Here is a 10045-nt window from a genome sequence, read left to right as displayed (position 1 = left end):
GCAGTCACCTGCTTCCTCTCACATTAGGGCATTTCAGCCTTCAGTCCAAGGGAGGATGTTTGTCCCATACACCAGTGAGTTTGAGATAAAGCCCAGTTGACTTAGTGGATTTGCACATCGGATCATTCTGCTATGGCCTCTGAAGGATGGGTGCACTTCAAAAAGACAGAGTCCCAAGTCCCAGGAGTCTACGCATACAGACTGGATAGAAACTAGGTCGAAAGTATTCAATTAGGAATATAGTACTGGCATATGCTCCCATTGGGCTCTATATAAGTATTGCTAAGGGGATTTTCTCTATGGGAGATGTTTCACCCAGTTTATCCACCAACACAAGTATAATCGGGGCTGTCATCTTTAGGAAAGCAGACTGCCATACCTTTCTCCCATGGGGGATTTGAACTGCTGACCTTGGGGTTCAATCATCCTGTGCTTAACAAGTGGCACCACCAGGGCTCCTTATGGAAACACTCATGTGTACATAAGTGTTCATGTGTCACTATACATCCACAATCAAAAGTAGAAGCAGTCTAAATGGATAGGAACAGATTCTATCCTTGATCTTAGTCAAAGGGCTATTCAAGTAGAGATAGTCTTATTGTGAATTAACAAATGAACAGATAAGCAAACTGCACTATGTAAATAATGGGATATTTAAAAATACCAAAGAAAAGAATGAAGTTCACACAGTGAATACCCAAGTGTGCTTCATAGTTCCCTTGGCCTTGACACTGTGCTAGAGCAATGCCTGGTCTTTTCCTCTGCATTGAAAGTCATGTTCATCCTTTCAAATGTATTCAAAAGACCAGCACATCTTAAAAAAAAAAGAAAAGAAAAGAATGAAGTAAGGATACCTGTGAACATGTAGATGAATCTCAAAAAATAATACACTAAGTGAAAAAAAAACCACCAGACACGCTAGATCACATACTGTTTTATTTCATTTATATGAAATACTTAGAACCTATAGAGACAGAAAGCAGGTCGACAGAGTGGGGGGCCAGGAGTGGGAGGAAGGGTAACTACTTGATGGGTGTGGGTCTTCCTTCTGGGGTGATGGAGGAATTTCAGAGCCAGGTGCCACCTTCTGAGTGTGCTGAGTGCCGCGGACCTGTTCACTTTACAATGCTTACCTTTCTGTTATGTGAATTCCACCTCCATAAACAGAGGTAGAGGGCACCAGGGATTCACTGATAGGATTCCTGACTTCTGTGGGGGAGAGTGTTAGTCCGGGTTGACTAGAGAAACAAATTTATAGACACACATATGCGTCTAAGAAAGAATTTCATATAAAAGAGCAATTGTATGTTGATTAAACATCCCAGCCCAATCCAGAACAGGTGTATAAGTCCGATCCGATGTTAGTCCCTATGTATGTTACCAATCTAAAGTCCTGTTAAGACTCACAAAGCACATGGAATGGCATCAAATGCAGCAAGATTGCAGGCCAGTGGGTGGAAAGTCTTGTGGATCCAGTAGCGGTGCAAGCATTTCAGCATTGGTATGGGTCTCCATGTGGCTTCTCCAGCTCCAGGCACTAGCACAGCTCCATGTGTCTTGTCAGCAGGAATGCCTCCTAGGGAGTGAGGGAGTGTCCCACCTCCAGAGAGCCAGTTCTCCTTAGAGCCTCCAAATGAAGTCATCAAGCTGCAACCTGATTGACAGGCTAAACTCCAACCCTTCACTCTTCAGTCTCAAATTGACAACAGATTGTGTAACAACTGTAGGGAGACTTGAGATACACACGCATCACCCTCCTGTCAGTGGAGGCTTGTAAGTGTTACTGTGGGGCTGAGCAGGTTCTGAGCCCAGTTCTGGGCTAAGAGGAGCTGGAAAGAAAGGCCTGACAATCTACTTCAGAAAATCTGGCAATGAGAAGAACATTTTGGTTTGCAGCTGACCCTGGAGATGATACGGATCAGTCAGTGTTTTCTTCAGTTGTGCATGAGGTCAGCATGAGCTGGGAGCCAACTTTGTGACAGCTAACCACAATAATAACATTTCAGAAAGTCATTCACTTGTCTGAATGAAGTACCGGTGATGGTTGTTTAACTTGGCGAACGCACAATCAAACCCCACACTGAAGTCCACTTTAACGAGGTGAATGCTATATTATGTGAATTGTATCCCAATGAAAAACAAGACAAAACATGTTGTTCTGGGTTTGATAATAGTGATGGATTCAAGATGTGACAATTGTACTAAAAATCACTGAATTATATACCTTAACGGATGAACATTATGATGTGTAAATTGTACTTGTATTTCCATGTTTTAGCATCATTCTTTCTGTGTCCTCCTAGAGTCCCAGCCAGCTTTCAAGACAGGTTTAGTACACACACACACACACACACACACACACACACACACACACACTGAATGAATGATTAAATATGCCGGTTTTATCATCAGCAAGATCTTACTCAGTCCTCACAGCCACCCAGGAAAGCGAATGTTATTCTCTCCATTTCAGAGCTGAGGAAATGGAAGCATGGGAAAGTAAATCACATGCCCTGAAGCCACATAGGTAGTAGATTTTGGAATTGGCATGGGAATTTGGAATTTGGAGCCCTGGATTGCTTGATCCCAGAGTTTTCATTTCTTCTACTAGCATCTAAGAAGCAGTAGGAGGTGGGGTGCTCGGTGAGCAGAAACACAAATGATTTCCTCGTCCTCAGCGTGTATCCCTCAATGGAGTGCCAAATGTGTAAACACTCATCAATAACACCAGGCAGGTGTTAAGCGCGACAGTGACAGTTGAGGGGGTGATGGGTTTGATAATGGGGAGGGCTTCAGGAACACAAGTGAGTTACCCCTTACTCTACAAAGGGTATCATCATTTACCCACTTTCCCCCATATTCTTCTTTCCAGTCAACCACAAGGCCCTGTTGATTTCTGCCTCCAGATTTGACTAGGGCTCAAATGATGGATTTCCTATATGTTCACTGTATGTGAAAGTTGGACACTGAATAGGGAAGAACAAAAAATAATCGGTGCTGCTGGTGAAGAATATTAACAAGTCTGTCTTGGAAGAAGTAGGGCCAAGCTCCTTAGAGTCAAAGCCAGTGGATGGAAGATCTTGTGGATCCAGTGGCAGTGGAAGCATCTCAGTGCTGGCAGGGGTCTCCACTTGGCTCCTCCAGCTCCAGGGCTATTGTGTGGCTTCATGTGTCTTGGCAACAGGAATGTCTCCCAGGGAGTGAGGGTGTGTCCTGCTTCCAGCAAGCTGTTTAACTACTTAGTGCCTCCAAATGAGGTCATCAAGCTGTGACCTGATTAACAGGCTAAACCCCACCCCTTCACTTTTAATAGTCTCAAATTTACAACAGATTATGTACCGTATATACTCGTGTATAAGTCGAGTTTTTCAGCACATTTAAATGCAGTTTTGTGGTAAAATTAGGTGATTTGGCTGATATTTGCATCAGCTTATACTCGAGTATATACAATAACTACCACACTGACTTTCACTCATATTGCTCCTGATTTCTTTACATCCCCACTTGGCCTGAACATCTCCTGCTCAACAGGGAAGCCCTCCTGGACTACGAAGTCTAGATCAAGTGTCTGCCTCACATCTGCACTTCAGTGATAGGCAGTTCATTCTATACCATTGCATGTCTCATGTTATCACAATTTATCCATATCCTTCAAGGTGGCAGGGGTCATGTCTAGCACAGTCACCATTGTATAGTTAGCGCACAGTATTGGATCTGACATAAACCCCAAACTCAACCAGTTGCCCTAGAATTGACCATGGCGGTGATTCCTCTCTGTGTGTTGGGTGTCTAACTGTGCTCCATGGGATTGTCAAGGGTGAGTTTTCCAGAAGGAGATCATCAGACCTGCTTCCCAAGGCACCGTTGGTTGGACTTGGAATCCTGATCTTGCAGTTGGCAGTGAGTGGGTACTGTTTGCACTACTTACAGATTTCACTTGATATAAAGAACTCTATTATCAATATTTTTGGTGGAAAGGAACTTAATCACTTTAATTGTGATTCATCTTGCTTAGATCCAATCAATGCACATGGAAGTAGCAGTCAAGAGATCAAAAGATACATTGCATTCAGTTAATCTGCTGCAAACCACAAGACCTCTTTAAAATGTTGAAAAGAAGGAGGTTACTTTGAGCATTAAGGTGTGCCTGACCCAAGTCATGGCATTTTCAATGGCCTCCTATGCATGTGAAAGTTGGACATTGAATAAGAAAGACCAAAGAAGAATCGGTTGCATTTGAATTGTGGTGCAGGAGAAGAACGTTGGGAGTGCTGTGGACTGCCAAAGGAACAACTTTGAGGATGGCGCAGGGCAAAGCAGTGTTTTGTTCTATTGTAATGGGGTCGTTATGCATCCGAATTGACTTGACAGCGCCTGACAAGAACAACATGACAATGGAGCATCTGACAGGGTAGAGGACTTATGTAAGATAGAGAAAAGTGGGGGCTACTGTGGTGTTTAGACCATGTCACCCCTTCACGAACAGCAAATAGTACCCACAAACCCCTATCCCTCACTTTGATTTTGACTCATAGTGACCATATAGAACTAAGTGGAACTATCTCTAGGATTTCCAAGACTGTAAATCTTGACAGGAGCCCTGGTGGCATAGTGGTCAAGTGTTGGGATGTGATCTGCAAGGTTGGCAGTTTGAAGCCACTAGGCACTCTATGGGAAAAAGACTGGGCTTTCTACTCCTATCAACAGTTTATAGTTATGGAAATCCACAGGAGGGTCACTATGAGTCAGCATTGATTCGATGGCAGTGAGTTTGATTTTTTAATTAAATCTTTACCAAAGCAGACTGCTACATCTTTCTCCCACAGAGCAGTGGGTGGGTCCAACCCTAGGCTAGCAGTTGAACATTTTAACCATTATGCCACCAGGTCTCCTACCTTTCCCTCAGTTTCTGGGACTATTGGTTAATAATTGTTCACAGCTACACCTTCATGGAGCTTTGCTCTTGGCTATAGTGAATCGCCTCAACCCAGGTTATCATTTCTGTCGGGTTCCATCCTTACCCCACACCTGGCCAAAGCAGGGATGTCAACACCAGCTCTCTTTCTCTGTGTGCTAGGCAATCTGAATGGCCTTGTCGGACCTATTTCTCCCTACAGGATGGGAAGAGATATCTGTGGCAAGTGCATTGCAAAGCAACTTCTCCTTCTGCCCCAGCTTCCTATCCTCATCTCCTCACTGTTATCCTGCCTGCCATAGTGCCTCACACAGCCTAATGCAGCTCAGCAAACAGATGACAATATTCCAGGCTGCTGTGAGAACCTCTGCCCAACCTCTGTAGCAATCTACCTGACCAGCGCAATTCTACCCAACATTTGTTGTGCTCTACACCAAAGTGGGAAACCACCAGCCTTCTGTGGCACTTCCGTTGCAGCAGTCATCTTCTACATGCCCTCTGCAGTGCCCCAAGCTGCTGTGGGCTACACCATCATGGCTTCTTGTGAAATCACCCAGTACAGCACCATCCTCATGGGTCCAAAACAACCCAACCAATGTCCCCTGAGAAGACCATTCAACTTCCCCTCCAAATAACAGAATACTGGTTGACAGGGGAAAGAGTGAAGCCACAGGAGGATAAAGTGGTAGGCAAATTCCATAGTGCAATTACTGTAGGCAGTTAGAAGAATTCCTACGAGTCTCCCAGAGAAATCCAGTGCTTTTTGACTCCCTGGAAAATGGCACCTAGCTTCTCTAAAACAATGCAACGCAAACAGTAATCAGCCCTAACAACATTAATGAATAAAACAGGAGAAACAAAAGGTAATGGCAGATTTCCTGAACCTAATGATGTGCATAGAAGAAACAGACATTGATCTGCCACAGAAATAAATGTTCAGAATGCTGCTTAGAGTCATACAGGATGAGGGGAACAATACAGAAAAAGGATGAAATGATAGAGGAGATAAAGTCCATACACTAAAAGGAAATATAAGAGCTTAGGGAGGAGATAACAAAAACCAGTAGCAGACTCACGGACCTCGAGAATTGACTGAAGGAAGCAGAGAACTGCAGCAATGACTTGCAGGACAGCCAAGCAGACTTTAAGAAATGCAAACAAAAATCTAATAAGATCATCAGAGAAGCTGAAGAAAACCTAAGAGCTATGTCTGATACTATGAAGAGGAACAAAATCAGAATAATTGGATTGCCAGAGGAAGACACAACAAAGAAGTCATCTGCAACAATAGTGAGAGAATTCTTGGAGGCAAACTTTCCCAGCTTAATGAATGAAAACCAGGCAACCATTCAGGAGGCTGAAAGAACACCAGCTAGACTGAATTCCGAGAAGAAGTTGCCAAGGTACATAATAGTTAAACGATCCAACTTTGATGAAAAGGAGAAAATCATGAGAGCAGCTAGGGAAAAATAAGCAATTGCATATAAAGGTTCCCAAATAGGAATATGCTCAGACCTATCAGCAGAAACTATGAAGAAAAGGAGAGAGTAGAGTAACATATTTTTTAAAAAATTGAAGGAAAACAACACAAACCCAAGAATACTCTACCCAGTCAAATTATCGATCAATAGAGATGCAGAAATAAGGGCCTTTCCAGACAAGGAAAAATTAACAGAATACATTAGAAGAAACCCAACCCTAAAAAAGATCCTAGCCGACCCCATACGGTCAGAAGAACAGCACTCACCAAGCATAAATAAGAGACCGCCACACAGAACAACAAAGAGAAAACAGCCCCAAGATAGCATTAGCTTAAGGGTGGAAAGAAGTCAAGAATGAAACACACACACACACACACACATGCACACACTCACACAACACATTAATAAGAAAGACAAGTAGGAAAACACCCAACACAAAAGGTATAAGATGACATCACAGAGTCCACAAATAGATATAGTAACCCTGAATATCAATGATCTGAGCTCTGGCATTAAAAGACTGAGGCTAGCTACCTGGTTTAGAAAACACAACCCCCCCCCCCCCAAAAAAAAAAACCACAACCCATCAATCTGCTGCTTACAGGAGACACAGCTGAAGACTACACACAAAAGTAGGCTGAGAATCAAGGGCCAGAAAGAAATTATGATTCAAAAAGCAGGGGTTGCAATCCTAATCTTGGATAAAATTCACCTAAAAGTGAAAACCATAAAAAGAGATAAGGAGAGAAATGATATAATGCTCAAAGGAGTGGGAGACAAAGAATCACACTTTAAACATATATTCTCCAAACGTCCAACCAAACGCTACAATAGATGAAAAAAGAATTCACAGCCTCAACAATTGCAGTAGGTGACTTCATTACACTGCTCTCTGAGAAAGATAGATCACAGGAAAAGAAATTTAACAAAAAGGCTAAAGATATAAACACTACAATTAGACAATTTGACCGGATAGATATTTACAGAGCTCTTCACCCAAACACAAAAAATTCACATTCTTTTCAAGCCCACAAGGCACACATTCAAAGACAGAGCACATGCTGGGGCATAAGTTGTATCTACATAAATTTAAGCACATTGATATCATACAGACCTATCTCTCTGACCACTGTGCCATAAGTTTGGAAATCAACAAAAGGAAGATGAAGAAAACAAGCACAAACAATTGGAGGATGAATAACTCTCTACTGCAAAAGGAGTGCATATCAGCACAGATCAGAGATGAAATTAGGAAATTTCTAGAAACCAACAAGAATGAGAACACGATGTACCAAAACTTATGGGACACAGAAAAGGCAGTTACCAGAGGAAGTTTCATGCACCCATGAAAAAGGCAGAGAGAATCATGATTGATATGCTGGCACAAAATTTACAGCAACTAGATCAGAATCAACAGGACAATCCTACTAATAGCAAAAGAAAAGAAGTAATAAAAATCAGGGCTGAGATTCAGGAGAGGGAAAATAAAACTATTGGAAAAAAATAATGCTGCTAAAAATTGGTTCTTTGAAAGGATAAACAGAATCCACAGACCACTGACAAACCTAACCAAAGAAAGGAGGGAACAAATTTCAATAGCGAGGATGAGGGATGAAAGGGGGGATATTACAACAGACCCTAATGAAATCAAAAGGATACTTACACAGGACTATGAAGGACTGTACTCCAATAAATTCAACAACTCAGAAGACACGGACAAATTTTTGGTAGAAAAGTCCCTCCTAGAAGATTCCTGATGGACGTCAAGAATCTCAACAGACCCATACCAATAGAATAAATAGACAAGACTATCAAGGGATTACCAAGAAATATTTCTCTGAATCAGATGACTTCACAAGAGAATTCTAGCAAGCATTCAGGAAAGAAGAAACACCAATCCTACACAAACTCTTCCATAACATAGAAAAAGATGGAAACTCCCCAAACTCCTATGAAGCTAGTATAACTCTGATTCCAAAACTGGGCAGGGATTCCCACAAGAATCAAGAACTGCAGACCAATACCCTTAATGAACATCAATGCAAAACTCCTTAACAAAATACTTGCTAATAAAATAGAAAAGTACATAAAACAAATAATCCACCATGACCAAGTGGGATTCATACCAGGGATGCAGGGATGGTTCAACATATGAAAGACCATTAGTATCATTCACCACATTGACATGAAAAACTATAAGACCCATATGATAACATCGATAGATGTGGAAAAAGCATTCGACAACATTCAACACCAATTCCTGTTTAAGACATTCAAGAAGATAGGAATGGAAGGAAAATTCCTCTAGACAATACAAGCTATATATGAAAAACCAACAGTCAATGTGGTAGTCAATGGAGAAAAGACTAACACAATCCCACTGAAAAAGGGGACCAGACAAGGATGCCTTTTTTCCCTACTATTCTTTAACATCGTACTGAACATTTTAACTAACAGCATAAGGCAAAGAAAAGACATCCCCTTTTGCCTGGGAAGGAAGGGGTGAAACTATCATTATTTACAGATGATATGATTTTATATATGGAAAATCCCAAAAGCTCTACAAGGGGAGTACTATAAGCAATAGAGGAGTTTGGCAGAGTGGCAGGATACAAGATCAAAAAACAGAAGGTCATCGGACTGGTGTACATATTGGATAAGACTACAGAAGAGGGGATCAAAAAGGTGGTACCCTTCACAATAGCCAAGCACAAACTGAAATATCTAGGGATATACCTGACTAAAAGAACAAAAGATCTATATGGGGAAAACTATAGAACACTATTACAAGAAACCAAGAGTGACCTCAACAAATGGAAAACTATCCCATGCTTGTGGATTGGAAGACTCAATATAGTAAAGATATCAGTTCTGCCCAAGGCACTACATAATTTTAAGGCAATCCCAATACAATTACCTTCATCTTTCTTCAAAGAAATGGAAAAACTGATTACTAACTTCATATGGAGAGGGAAGAAGCCCAGAATTAGCAGAGAACTCCTCAAGAAGAAGGACACAGCAGGAGAGCTTGCTTTAATTGACTTTAGCACATATTGTGCAGCCACAGTGATCAAAACTACATGGTATTGGTACAATGGCAGATACTCAGACCAATGGAAAAGAACTGAAAATCCAGAAATAAAATCATCAGCATACAGACAACTGATCTTTGATAAGGGCCCCAAAAATATCCAATGGGAAGCAGATGCCCTCTTCAACAAGTGTTGCTGGAAAAAATTAATATCTACCTGCAGAAAAATGAAGCAAGACCCTTATCTCACTCCATGCACAAGAATAAACTCTAGCTGGATCACAGACCTTGAAGTTAACCCCCAAACTATTAGGGCCATCAGTGAGGGATAATAAGAGAGTCCACGGACTGGGAAAACATCTTTAGCAATGACACATCAGACAAAGGCCTTCTTACTAAAATCTATAATACTCTGCTAGCTTCCAAAACGAAAAAAAAAAAAAAACCCTAATTGCCCACTGAGGAGGTGGGCAGAGGACCTGAACAGAAGTTTCACAGGGGTAGAAATCCAAATGACCAATTAGCATATGAGAAAATGTACCTGATCTTTAGCCATAAGAGAAATGCAAATTAAAACAACGAGATACCACCTAACACCCTCAAAGACAGCCCACTTAA

The 10045-nt window shown here is 41.6% G+C and overlaps 1 non-coding gene across 1 annotated transcript; it reads left to right on the top strand.

Annotated features, from left to right (window-relative positions):
* The first annotated feature begins 682 nt into the window (after positions 1 to 682).
* Positions 683 to 816, top strand: LOC142437781 (small nucleolar RNA SNORA22). Its single transcript, XR_012782301.1, has one exon. It is a non-coding gene; the product is annotated as a small nucleolar RNA SNORA22 (small nucleolar RNA).
* Positions 817 to 10045: the final 9229 nt, after the last annotated feature.

Source organism: Tenrec ecaudatus, chromosome 1 (assembly GCF_050624435.1).
Source record: "Tenrec ecaudatus isolate mTenEca1 chromosome 1, mTenEca1.hap1, whole genome shotgun sequence".
Lineage (NCBI taxonomy): Eukaryota > Metazoa > Chordata > Mammalia > Afrosoricida > Tenrecidae > Tenrec > Tenrec ecaudatus.
Note: the sequence above shows the minus strand (reverse complement) of the source record. Positions and strands in the feature narration are given on the sequence as shown.